General features: G+C 40.7%; 1 long non-coding RNA gene across 1 annotated transcript in view; it reads right to left on the bottom strand.

Moving 5' to 3' along the window:
• Positions 1–3,665: 3,665 nt before the first annotated feature.
• LOC140134016 (uncharacterized) overlaps positions 3,666–14,242 on the bottom strand; it is a 77,350-nt gene continuing 66,773 nt past the window's right edge. Inside the window, exons 2-4 of the long non-coding RNA XR_011856025.1 lie at positions 11,843–11,934; positions 11,232–11,321; positions 3,666–3,953 (exon numbers count right to left, since the gene is read on the bottom strand). This is a non-coding gene — a long non-coding RNA (uncharacterized lncRNA). The remainder of the gene's footprint in view (positions 3,954–11,231; positions 11,322–11,842; positions 11,935–14,242) is intronic.

The following is a 14,242-nucleotide window of genomic DNA, read 5'->3' on the forward strand; positions in this document are numbered from 1 at the left end:
TTCTACGTCAATGTACGCCAACATAAAGCCTTCAGACCACTGCTGTTCATTAAGAGCTGACAGGAAATCATTTGTGTCTTTCAAATATGACGGAATATCTTTTAGGGCAGGTCTCAGAAGCCAGTCCAAGTATTGCGATAGAGGCTCGGTAATTGAACCAATACCCGCAACGATTGGCCTGCCTGGTGGGTTTTCTATATTTTTGTGTATTTTAGGTAGGAATGGGTTAAACACCCGCGATCGGAGCACATATAGCCGGCACCCTGTGTTTCCTGATGCTGGTTCGGCTCCAATCCTGAGTCACATCGCTCAGTGTCCGATATTTTGGACGCTGAGCATCAAGAGGTTAAAGGTGATTTGGCTAGGACTTACAATCATTCTTTCAGGGATAGACAAATTCACATTAGGCTTCCTTGGTAATGGTAATTCTACATATATATGTTGGTTTTTTTTTTTGCCAAACCCTAGATACTTAAATAAGGTTATATATAATATTTTACATTTCAATTGATGAATTGGTTTTCCTATCCCTTTAGTGAATATAGTTCCCCTTTGGGCTCTGACTTTTCATTAGACGTTAAAGTATTAGTTAGTGTAGGCATCCAAACAACTGAAAAAAGGGATGGTACCATCCAGTTGTCAATACTTTACTCTGAATTCTCAGAAAAGATGATCCTTAACTTTTTTATAATAATAATAATATTTATTTATATAGTGCCATCAAATTCCATAGCGCTTATCATGGGTGTTACTAATACAAACATATTGGGGCAGATTTACTTACCCGGTCCATTCGCAATCCAGCGGCACGTTCTCTGTGGTGGATTCGGGTCCGGCTGGGATTCACTAAGGCAGTTCCTCCGACGTCCACCAGGTGTCACTGCTGTGCTGAAGAGCATCGGAACGCACTGGAGTTCACTGAGCCATCCTGGATGAAGGTAAGCGTTTGTCGAGCAACATTTTTTTAAAAAAAATGTGGCGTTTTTTCCGAATCCGTTGGCTTTTTTTTCCCGGCCACGCCCCGATTTCCGTTGCGTGCATGCTGGCGCCGATGCGCCGAAATCCCGGGGCAATACAGGGAAAAATCTGCGCAAAACTGAAAAATTTGGGTATCACGTCGCAAAAACGCGAATCGGGCCCTTAGTAAAAGACCCCCATTAGATGATGTGACAGATCCTCTTTATCTCAAAGATCATAACACACAACAACAGTTTTTATTACTGTGACAACCCTAATTTTATCCACTACTCTAGTGATAACGGACTAGTCTCACTTTTTGGAAATACAGAATAACAGAAATACAATTATGTTACTTTTAAAGGATTTACAAGGGCATTGAATTATCCTAAAGTTGTTTTCTTGGCTAATTGCTCACTCGCATAAATAATTGAAATGGATATCATATTTCTTTATTTCCCAAATGATGTGCTAGTTAAGTGTACTTTTTTAGATTAGGCTTACTACCCCATCCAATGAGCATATAATACATTTTTAGCAGATTAATTGTCTTTTAATGAAATTATCTCATATATGCATGTAATGAGCTTGGTTACATTAGGAGTCTCTAGTGTTGGGATATTCTATTGTTTATAGAAACACTTTTTGAAGTAGCGGAAATGAGTTCCTGCTCATAGAGTGGCAAAATACACATCATATATTTAACATTAGTGGGACATTTTAGAAGCTTAAAATTTGAATTTAATTTCTAAGGAATTGTGACTATTTTCCTCCTAATGTCACCTCCATGTGGGCATGGATGGGCTGAAGTGTGCAGGATAGGCGCAATTTAACCCTATGTAGTGGACGCTAGTGCTTGATAAATTCCCCTTCCCTACTTTTTTTTTAAATTATAGCTTCTAATAGAAAAAAAAACAGGTATACCACAGCCTACTTGAGGTACGCTTGATGCATGTCCCTTTTCAGAATCCTTCAGTTGATTATTCACATTCTTGCTTGCAGGGGTGAAGGGTTTATGAAAAGTGATACTCTCTACAGGTTCCCAGCACCAGACAACTGATTCAGTCAGCTGCTGGGGGTTGCCTCCAGGAACTGCTTTATATACATACACAGTACCTGCTGATTCTATTTGTCTCCTCATTCCTATTCCCAGTTTTCTGCTAGTTGTTATTTTGCTATTCTATGTATTTGACCTCTGCTATGTTTTCTCAACCTCTCTCTAGTAATTTGATTCTGTGCCTTTGTTGCCATCTAGGTTTTGGCCTGGTTATGTCCAAATCTGTTTGTCTGTATCTGTTGTTTGTCCCTCTGTGTCCTTGTGTGTACACTGGTCTGCAGGGGTGTCGCTAGGTCAAAAGATCCGGGCTCGTGCCCCGTATCTTATGGCCGGTGCCCCGGATCTCCCTGGGTCATCAGGACATCAGTTCCCGGTGCCCGGGCATCCTCCTCTCTCTCTTCACGATCCTAGTGTTCACTGCTTTCCCTGCAGGACCTGTGATGATGTCACGATCACATGACCTGCAGGGGGAAGCAGTGCACGGAGCTGCAGGAGTGAGGTGAGAGGGAGAACATAGGGAGATCTATATTGGCACATAACAAGGGGATCTGTATGGGGCACATTACAGGGAGATCTGCGTGGGGCACATGACAGGGGGATCTATATGGGCACATGACAGGGGGATCTGTGTGGGGCACATGACAGGGGGATCTATATGGGCACATTACAGGGGGGATCTGTGTGGGGGACATTACTGGGAGGGATGTGTGGGAGACGTTACTGGGGGCTGTGTGAGGACATTCTTTGGGGCGTGTTCACATGTGGCAGTAGGAAGGACCTAGATTTGATCTCACATGAGTTTCCAGTGAAATGCATGTGATGGATAACGAGCGCCTGGTGTCTTGTATTTGTTTAAATGCAATTGTGTGAGCGCAACCATAGGGTGGTGGCACACGTGCTGCTTTGTCTGCATTTGAAAACGCAGACAAAGCCGCACCCACCTGGGCAGGCCGCGGGCCAATGGCATCGGCGTTTCTATAGAAACGCCTGCAATTGGGAACGAGCCGCCGGTGTTTTGCATTAAATTAATGCAGATGGCAGACGTGGCGTTTTGAACGTGTTTTTGGCCCGTTTTTAAGCTGTCCGTTTTTTAAAACGCATCCGTTTTTGACAGGTTTGATCAATTATCTAAATTCAAACTGGTCAAAAATGTAAAAAAGTAAAACGTCTTTGACAGGCTGCTTAAAACGGGCCAAAAACGTGTTCAAAACGCCACGTGCGACATCACCCTTACGGTATATTGGGAGAGTGTTAGGGGCAGCAGCAGGACAACACTGTCAGAGTTCAGTCACATGTTGCAGTTACAACTGCATCACAATCAGTTTTGAGGTGGTTTTAGGTGCACTTCCAGAAACACCGATGGGCAGCACTACAATCATCTCCACGCGTTGACTTCATAAAAATCTTCTTTATTGGAAATAATCTCACACATAGGAATGGACAATATAAAGATTGATTAAGATAATTGGGAAAACCGGACAAAAATGGATGCGTTTTTTAACTGACTGAAAATGCATCACTAAAAACGGACTAACAGCGGGTTCAAAACGTCACGTGTTCCACCACCCTAATAGCGAAGTGGATTTGTCACCTGCAGTCACTGGATGTAAGTCAGGGTTTCTCCTGTGGTTTCTGTAGCTGTGTAGCCCCCTCAGTATTTCATTAACATATCGTTACCTAATATATACATTCACGAATATACACAGCATACATCTATTTAGATGTCATGTTTGGATTTTCTTTAATCAAGAAATAGTCTAGAGATTTATGTATGATTAGTATTTATATCCATATTAGATAGTTATTTATCAAATATTTCTTTCCCCATTTGAGTAAGTAAGGATACTTTCACATTGGCGCTGCTACTTCACATCCGTTGAGTTTTGTCTCCGTTTTACTTCTGTTTTGTCTCTGTGATGCTTCCGGGTTGTCTCCATATCTGCAAAAAAAAAAAAAAAGTTTAACATTGATTAAGCCTAATTTCTCACGCTCATCAGAGAAAAAAAATAGTTGTTTTATCAGTTTTTTTTGCACACCCATAGACTTCTATTCATCTGAATATACATCCTTTCATATTTTTTCATGGGTTAGGGAAAAAATAAACCAGTATGAAAACACCCATTCAAAACAATGGGGCACATTTACTTACCCGGTCCAGTCGCGATCCAGCGGCGCGTTCTCTGCACAGGATTCGGGTCCGGCTGGGATTTAAGAAGGTAGTTCCTCCGCCGTCCACCAGGTGGCGCTGCTGCGCCGAAAATAATCTTAACGCCCCGGAATGCACCATCCCATAGCAGGTGAAGGTGAGCGCTTCCCAAGCGACACATTTCGGTTTTTAAATGCAGCGGTTTTTCCGAATACGTCAGGTTTTCGTTCGGCCACGCCCCCCGATTTCTGTCGTGCGCATGCCGGCCCCGATGCGCCACAATCCGATCGCGTGCGCCAAAAACCCAGGGCAATTCATGTACAAGCGGCGCAAATCGGAAATATTCGGGTAACACGTCGGGAAAACGCGAATCGGGCCCTTAGTAAATGACCCCCAATGGCTTTGTGAGGTCTCTGTGGAAATCACTGAACCACAGATGTGAAAAACAATGACAATGTGAAAGAGCCCTAAATCTGAGAGCGCCAGTACTAGAATATACAGTAGTTAGAGTAAAGGAGCATTTATCAGTCAATTTACCATCAATTAGGTGGATAATAGTTTCTATCTTCATTGTTTTCCCTTGCTTTTCTATACAAGTCTCCAATACTGTCATATATAATTCATTATAATTGCTGTTAAATTTATCATATTTAATGTACCTTTTTGATTTTTAAGAGTTATATTGCTTAATGGTACAATTACTTCCATTCCACTTCCATTATCATACCACATTGTCTGACCATGTAAATGTGACCCGCTTATGATACGGATTTCAGTATTATCTATGTATACTACCATGAACAACTATCACTATCTTTTGTTTACATTAAAAATAGACTGATCCTGCCGCATTGCTTTCATAGAATAAATACTTACACAAAATTAAAGATATAGCTACTGTGAGACATTGAAGGGGTTAACTGTGGATGGGCGATATGTTTCCCCTGGGTTTTCCTAATATGCAAGGTCTTAATGCGGAGGTTGTGTTTGTCCTGTTGCAAACACTGTAAATCTGGGAAGTATGGAAGTATGGAGAATATTTGTTGGAGAAGTTGTTTAAAACTGTCCAGGGACGGATTTATATGAAATGTATTCGCAGGCTGGTAGTGGGGTGGTCCATTCCACCTCATTGTTAGGCTAGGACAGGTTTTGGGTTGTTCAGCCCCTTGGACACAGGTGGTGGGGGCAGCCTAATCAGTCTGCATAAAGCTGCTGAGCAGAGCTGAGAGAGTTGGCTCTTAACCCCATAGCGCAATAAGATGTACCCTTACGTCTTGCTGCGCATGGGGGAGTATGAAGAGCGCGTGGGCGCCGCCATCTTGGCTGTGATCGTCACTCTCCGTGACGTCATCGGGGAGCGGCGATCCGTTGTTATGACAGCCTCGGATCACACAAAGATCCGAGGCTGTCATGATCGAGGCTATCTATTACAATGTGCGATCTGCACATTGTAATAGATGGTATGCAAAATCCCCCTATACTGCCATACTGTTGTATGGCAGTGTATGGTAGGATCAATTAGACCACCTAGGGTTAAAGTACCCCAGGGAGTCTGAAAAATAGTAAAAAAAATAAATAAAAAAAAGTAAAAAAAAAAAAATTATATTAAAAAAAAAATTCAAATCACCCCCCTTTCCCTAGAACTGATATAAATATAAATAAACAGTATCGCCGCGTCCGAAAATGCCCGATCTATCAAAATATAATAACCGTTTTGCACTTCGTTTTACCCCGTAGCGGAAAATAGCGCCCGAAGTCGCAAATTGCTTTTTAGCCATTTTGAAAAATAGAAAAAAATCTATAAAAAGTGATCAAAAGGTCGCACAGTCCTAAAAATAAAAGCGTTGAAAACGTCATCAGAAGTCGCAAAAAACGACACTAAAGTATGAAAAAGTTATTAGCGCAAGAACACTGTAAAATGAAGAATTGTTTTTCTGTACAGGAGGTTTTAATTTTTGTAAATGTATGACAACATTATAAAACCTATACAAATTTGGTATCTCTGTGATCGTATTGACCCAATGAATGAAGTAGATCTGTCATTTGGGGCGCACAGTGAAAGACGTAATAATAAGCTGTAAAAACCAAGCCCACAAGAAATGGCGCAAATGTGTTTTTTCATAATTTTCACTGCATTTAGAATTTTTTTCCCGCTTCCCAGTACACGGCATGGAATATTTAATACCATCACTATGAAGTGTAATTTGTTACGCAAAAAAGAAGACATCACACAGCTCTGTACATGGAAAAATAAAAAAGTTATAGATTTTTGAAGGTGGGGAGTGAAAAATAAAAACGCAAAAACGAAAAAGGGCCTAGTCCTTAAGGGGTTAAAGGAGGCTGGAGCAAGCTATGACCTTGCAGGTGACCTTATATGTCAGTGGTGAGTTAGGGAAACTCTCTGTTTAGCTAGCGCCCAGACAGGTAGGATTTTGTTTGTTTTAATGCCTGTATGTGAAGGCTGTTTTATTTTGTACCTGCTACTTAAATAAACGCAGGCAAGACCTGTTTTGGACTGTACTTTGGTGTCACTGTCTTGAACTGCATCACAAATCTCCGCTACCACAGTCTCTACCGGGCCAAATCTCCCACACTACATGCAATGAGATTGTGGTCATTTATGTGATACATTAAAAAATAACCATCATTTACCAATACTCCAGTCTTTATAAATTCCCACAAAGGTTGTCTATCTGTACTTAAAAATAACCATGTAGTCTATTCAGCGTCTTGATTATTTAAAAAAAATTGATTATTTAAAAAAGAGAACTGCTTCCTAACACAGATTTAACTGGTTCATGCCCGCCCGGCGTGTATTCACGGCGGCGGTCGGGTCGCGCTGCATGGAGAGGGCTCACGGGCTGAGCCCTCTCCATAGCCGGTAAGTCTTTGCTGCATATTGCAGCAAAGACTTACCGGTAACACCCGCGATTGGTGCTAGCACCGAACGCGGGTGTTATCGCAGCGGTTGCTGCCGGCAAAGCTGCCGGCAGCCTCAAAAAGGGCGCCGCCATCTTGCCTAGGATCGTTGCTCCCAGGAGCGATCCGTCTCCATGGAGTAGGAAAATCTCCATATACTGCCATACTGTAGTATGGCAGTATATGATAGGATCGATCAGACAACCTAGGGTTAAAGTACCCTAGGGAGTCTGAAAAATGATAAAAAGAAAAATAAAAAAAGTAAAAAAAAAAAAAATTACACTAAAAAAACCTAAAAATTCAAATCACCCCCCTTTCCCTAGAACTGACATAAATATAAATAAACAGTAAAAATCATAAACACATTAGGTATCGGTGCATCCGAAAATGCCCAATCTATCAAAATATATTAACGGTTTTTCAATGCGTTTAACCCCATAACGGAAAATAGCGTCCAAAGTTGAAAATGGCACTTTTTTGCCATTTTGAAAAACATTTTAAAAATCTATAAAAAGTGATCAAAAGGTCGTACAGTCCTAAAAAGTATATCATTGAAAATATTATCAAATGTCGCAAAAAAATGACACCACCCACAGCTCCATACAACAAGGTATAAAAAAGTTATTAGTGCCAGAAGATGGTAAAATAAAAAAAAAATTTTGTACAGGAGGTTTTAATTTTTGTAAATGTATGAAAACATTGTAAAACCTAAATTTGGTATCCCCGTAATCGTACCAACCCAAAGAATAAAGTAGACATGTCATTTGGGGAGCTCAGTGAAAGACGTAATATCCAAGCCCACAAGAAAATGGCGCAAATGCGTTTTTTCACCATTTTCACTGCATTTGGAATTTTTTTCCCGCTTCCCAGTACACGGCAGGGAATATTCAATACCATCACTATGAAGTGCAATTTGTTGAAAACAAGCCGTCACACAGCTCTTTACGTGTAAAAATAAAAAAGTTATAGATTTTTGAAGGTGGGGAGTGAAAAATGGAAATGAAAAAACAGGAAAGGGTCCAGTCCTTAACCGGTTAAACAAATCTGTGAACAATAGGGGGGGGGGGGGGTTATCAAGAGCTGGAACATTGTGCCAGTAGAAGCCTTGATAAATATCCCAATATAATATTTCAAAGAAAAAGGCATTTTGTTAACATAGAAAAAGTCTGGGATCTTTGAATTCTGCATTCTGCTCATGAGAAATGAGACGAAAAACTAAATTGTTGCATTTATATTTGTGTTAAGGTATTAATCATTAATATATTTCACTTCTTTGGAATTGTCAGCATTTCAATTATGTATATGCATCAAGTGAGTGCTAAGAGTGAATCTGTGGTTTGGGTGATTGTGGATTGAGTATATAAGTGATGGCAAGGAACTTTTTCTTAGTGTCACAATTTAAATAGCTTTTTTTTTTCCCTTTCTTTGCCTGGTCTGCTAATTGGGAGGAGTAATTAGTGTTCTCACCTGATAAATTAAGTGGAAGCAACTCAGTTTTGAGCTTGCTTGTGGTTCTAAGTGGCTTGTGAGCATGAGTGGAGACCACAGAACTGTAAGTAATGCGCATTTTATATCTCTTCATTTATACAATCCTCACAGTTTTGTAACAAGGATATGGCTAGCAAGATTGGTGGTATGCTCCAGTGCACACTCTGCCGCATGTATACACTGCTGGAGCAGGACTTCCAGTTTGAATATCGCTGTGACAGATGTGCCCATATTTTTTTTACTGGAAGCTCGTGTTAGAGATCTGGAGGAAGATATTGCATGTCTGCGAGCAGTCGACAATCCTGAGAGGAGTATACTGTTCACTAAGCAAGCAATAAGCGGGATAGAAGTGGAGGGTGGAGAGGAAAGCAAGCAGGACCAGGTGGGTAGCTGGGTTACTGTAAATAGAAGGGGTAGAAAGAGGTCCAAGAAAAGGAAGGCCAATTCCGACTCTGAACATCCGAGCAAAATTGCAAAATTGCAATGATGTAAGGACGTCAGTGTCAGAAATGGCAGCTCTGGCGGATCCTGCTCTCCCTTACAGCCGAGGGAGCAGACCAGCTAGTAGTAGGGTGGATGGGAGTGCAGATAAGCCAAGGCAGCAAGTGGTTTTAGGGTACTCTATCATCAGGAAGACGGAGAGAATAATTTGTTGCCAAGACCGCCCCAACCGAATGATTTGCTGTCTCCCTGGTGCCAGGGTTCGGCATGTGGTGGAAAGGGTGGATAAATTACTGGGAGGGGCTGGGGATGACCCAGCTGTCGTGATCCATTTTGGTATCAATGACAGATTTGATGGTAGGCGGAGGAGCCTGAAGAATAGTTTTAAAGAATTAGGTTAAAAGCTTAAGGGAAGGACCTCCAAGGTAGTATTCTCTGGAATTCTACCTGTGCCATGCGCTACACAGAGCAGATAGCGGGAGCTCAGGGAGTTAAATGCATGGCTTAGATCCTGGTGTAAAGCAGAGGGATTTGGGTTCCTAGAGCACTGGGCTGACTTTTCATTGGGGTACAAGCTGTTTTCCCTAGATAACTTGCACCAAAATGGAAGGGGGGCTGCTGTGCTGGGGAAGAAGATCCTAGCAGGGGTGGTGGAGTATTTAAACTAGGATCGGGGGAGGAGGAAGATGAAGACACCAAAGGGGTAGACAGGTCAGAGAGGGGACAGGTTATGTTGGTGGGTGGTGAAGTGGGCGAGCTTGAAGCACTGTTATTAAAGGAACAGTTAGATGTTGTTAGTGTATCAGAGACATGGCTCAATGCATCACATGATTAGGGTGTTAATATTCAAGGTTTTACACTCTTTCGGAAAGACAGGGCAAATAGGAGGGGAGGTGGTGTATGTCTGTATGTCAGAAGAGACTTAAAAGCAATTGTGAATGAGACAGTCGTCTCAGAAGAATGTGAGGAGGTTGAAACTTTGAGGGTTGAAATTTAAAACCAGGAGAGTGTTGAGAAAATAATTTTTGGTGTAATTTATAGACCCCCTAGCATCTCTGAGGAAATAGAGGATCACCTATATAAACAGATGGAGCGGACTGCACAGGAGGGGACTGTAGTGATAATGGGAGACTTTAACTTTCCAAATATAAATTGGGGTCAGGGCTCTTCTTCATCTGTGAAGGGAAGACATTTTATCAACATTCTGCAGGATAATTGTATGGTGCAGCTTGTAGAAGATCCCACAAAAGATGATGCATGTCGGACCTTGTGATTTCTAATAATGTGGACATTGTCCAAAATGGGACCCCTTGGGAACAGCGATCATAATATAATTATTTTCCTCTTAAACTGTCAAAAGCTAAAACAGGTGGGAAAATCAAAAACTTTGAATTTTAAGAGGGCTAATTTCCTGAAATTTAGGGCTGCACTACAGGATATAGACTGGGATCAAATACTGTCATGTGATGATACTAATGTTAAATGGGAGAAATTCAAATCTATCCTGGGTCATTATACTTCTAAATTTATTCCAATAGGTAACAAGTGTAGATGAGCTAGATTACCCCACACGTGGCTTACAGCTACAGTTAAAAGGGCAATTAATGATAAAAAGAGGGCGTTCAAAAAATATAAATCTGATGGGTCACCTGAGGCTTTCCCAAGACATTTTTTTTAGTATATCAATGCAGAAAAAAATGGGTCAGAACAGGTTGGACCCCTGCAGTCTAAAAATGGGGCATCGGTGACTGGAGACCAAGAGAAGATGGAGATATTTAATGGGTTTTTTAGCTCTGTTTATACAATAGAGGAACTTGACGTGGGTGGTGCCAGTGCGGGTCATGCATCCTGTAATATACTAGATTGGTTGAATGTAGACATGATCCAATCGAAGCTCAATAAAATCAACGTGTACAAGGCTCCTGGACCAGATGGGTTACACCCCAGAGTTCTGTTATTGCTGTACCACTGTCTAAAATCTTCAGGGATTCCGTAATGTGTGGTGTGGTGCCAAGTGACTGGCGTAAGGCTACTGTGGTGCCAATATATACAAAGGGCTCTAGAACTTCACCAGGCAATTACAGGCCTGTAAGCTTAACTTCCATTGTGGGGAAAATATTGGAAGGGTTAGTAAAAGACTATGTACTGGAGTATGTGACATCAAATAGTATGATAAGTGACAGCCAGCTTGGGTTTACTAAGAATAGAAGTTGTCAGACTAACCTGATCTGCTCCTATGAAGAGGTGAGCAGATGCCTAGATGGAGGAGCTGCTGTGGATATTGTGTTCTTTGACTTTGGCCTCAGAAGTGACCTGCAGATGAATAGAATGTGACCATTGTGACTTGCTGTTAGTGAACACCTCACCACTGAGACTACATGAATGTTAAAGGAAACCTACCATGAGGAATCTACTACCTGCCTGCCTTTGCCCTAGTCTGTAATTGAATAATCCTGGAACCTAACTTAACTTTAAATTGTAAATAACTTTATATGTAAATTAACTGCAGAGGCACTTGGGCCAGGTACCAGACTGGCCAGGCACTGACAGCTTAGGATAGTACACAACCCAGTAGCCTTTGCAGTTAATTTACATATTACGAAGGTTTTTAACAAGTAAGGTTAGGTTTCAGGATTATTAAATTACAGATTGGGAAAGAGGCAGGTAGGAGGAATTCACCATCAGATCTATCAGATTGTAGATTCCTCATGGTAGGTTTCCTTTAAGGGAACTCAGTGACTGTAAACAGCGTAATTTTTTTAATTTATTGATATATTTTTTTTTACACAGCCTAGATTAAAAATGTTATTCAAACAACCTCTTTAATCACATACAAACTTGATTTTCCTTTGTTTTTCTTGTTTTTCAGTATCTAAAACAGCAGATGGCACTCTGCTACATTCTTTCGACACCAAGAACCCTGCATCTGTCAAAAAGAAAGAACATAGTTGATATGAAAACGTATGTACTTTAGGCACACTGATCCTATCATTTACTTTATAGAAAACTGATTCTCAATATTATACAAATGATTTCCTATTCTTATTAGATTAATGACGGCATGCACATATCCGTAAAAGGATAAACTAGATGTTCTCAGTTGGTGCAAGGGTATCAGATTACAGCAAAAAAACATATTCCTTCTGATCAGGGACAAAGAGAGAATGTATATTTTCTGTATGATTTCAGTGACATTGAAGGGGTTTTCCCACCATAGGAAATCATGACATATACTCAGGATATCTCATAAATACATGATACACATTTAGTATTGATGTTTGCCTACAAACTTACAGTGCTTATTCCTTCAACTGATGCCATCAAGCTAATGCCTCCACCCAGGACTGGCATTAGGGGGTGGCAAACTGGGCATTTGCCTCCTGTATGTGGACTTTTGTGTGCAGAGGATGTATTAATACCCCTTGTTTGAATGCCCAAGTGAAGATTCTTATCATCTATCTCCTTTCTATGTATCTATCATCTATCTATCTAGTTATCTATCCCCTATAATTTGTGTATTTCATATCTATATATCTGTCTATCTAACCATTTATCTAGCTCTATTTATCTATATATTTTCTATCTATCTACATATCTTTTTCCTATTTATTATCTATCTATCTATCTCATATCTAACTATCCATCTAATAATCGATCTTCTATCTCTCTTCTACTGTAGCTATTTATCTAGCTATCTATATATAATGTACTTTATATTTATGCATCTAAAATTTATCATCTATCTAAAAAATTATGTATTTCTGTAATGGCAGGACACAAACAAGGACAGTGAGCCCTGACACTGAGACCCCCAATCTGTCCCTACCTACTTATTGGGTCCCCCCTAAACGTAGGCCAATAACTGGGTGACGTTCCCTCCCTGGGTAAGGTGTGAACACGTAACAATACAGACAAACAAACACAATAAGGCGAGGTATACAATCCGTGTTGGCAGCAGCAGGGAATAACAATAACCAAATCACAATCCAAATAGAGAAGTCGAGACACAGGCAAGAGATCAGAAACCAGAAATCAGAGAATACAAGAGAGCTAGAAACACAGCAAGAAAGCAGTTTGACCAGCAAGGAGTCAAAGCTAAAGTGGACACTTATAGGAAACCTAGGCCCTGCCACAGGTGGAAGGAGTGAGCAATTACAGATCCACAGTGTTAACCCTTGCAAGACAGAATTAGAGAAGGGTCTGGCAGACATCAGGTCAGACAGTAATAGAACCTAGTTCAGACTGCAGGATGATGACAAACTCATTGTCTCCTAATCCTACCAGCATGGAAAGAGGAGACAGCAGGCGCATGCGTGACAATTTCATATTTATCTTCTATCATTAATCTATCAGCTGTCTATCTACTATAAACTTTTTCTACAGTCCCATATTACACACTACAAAGTGTTATTATTGTGCAGGGCTAAAGGGAGCCTCTTACTGACTGTGACTGTTAATAAATAGTTTTATTTTGGGGTCCCAAATTTTTATTTGTCTAAAAACGGCCCTGCCATCACCCTTGCACTTTAGAAAGCTAAAGGCCAAATGCTTGTTAGTATCTATACAAAACCAAACTTGTTGTATAGATATAGTAACAGAACCATGCTTGTTGGAAAGACATGGAAACAGAACCAAGCTTACTATATAGAAACAGTAACAGAATCTACTTACTGTATAGATACAATTATAGAACTAAGCTTACAGTATATACATGAATAGAGAACTAATAAACCATGACAAAGCTGGAATAGTCAGATGGCGCAAAGGGTTGTAACCAGAAGATGAGCGTTATAATTCGGAAAGAGAAAAGCAGAATGAGTCATAGTTCTGGATTCAAAAACAGCTCTGTTAGCATGGAAATTGTATGGTTACTAGAGATGAGCAAGTATACTCGTCCGAGCTTGATGCTCGTTCCAGTATTAAGGTACTCGAAACGGCTCGTTGCTCGGACGAGTATTTCCCCTGCTCGAGATCGAGCATTTAATTAAAAAAACACAGCGAAGAACAGTAAAGAATAGAATAAAAACAGTGAACACAGGATCATTTAAGTGAAAAACACAGTGAAAAACACAGTGAAGAATAGATTACATATGTTCGGCACATCTGCTTACTTGTCGGAAGATACGCGCTAAACGGTGCGAACAAAATAGTATGTGAAGAACAATATATATGTGTGAAGAACACATTGAAGAACACAGTGAGCAGGACAGAGGCATCGGGGAGCAGTGCAGAGG

Source organism: Engystomops pustulosus, chromosome 5 (assembly GCF_040894005.1).
Source record: "Engystomops pustulosus chromosome 5, aEngPut4.maternal, whole genome shotgun sequence".
Taxonomy (NCBI): domain Eukaryota; kingdom Metazoa; phylum Chordata; class Amphibia; order Anura; family Leptodactylidae; genus Engystomops; species Engystomops pustulosus.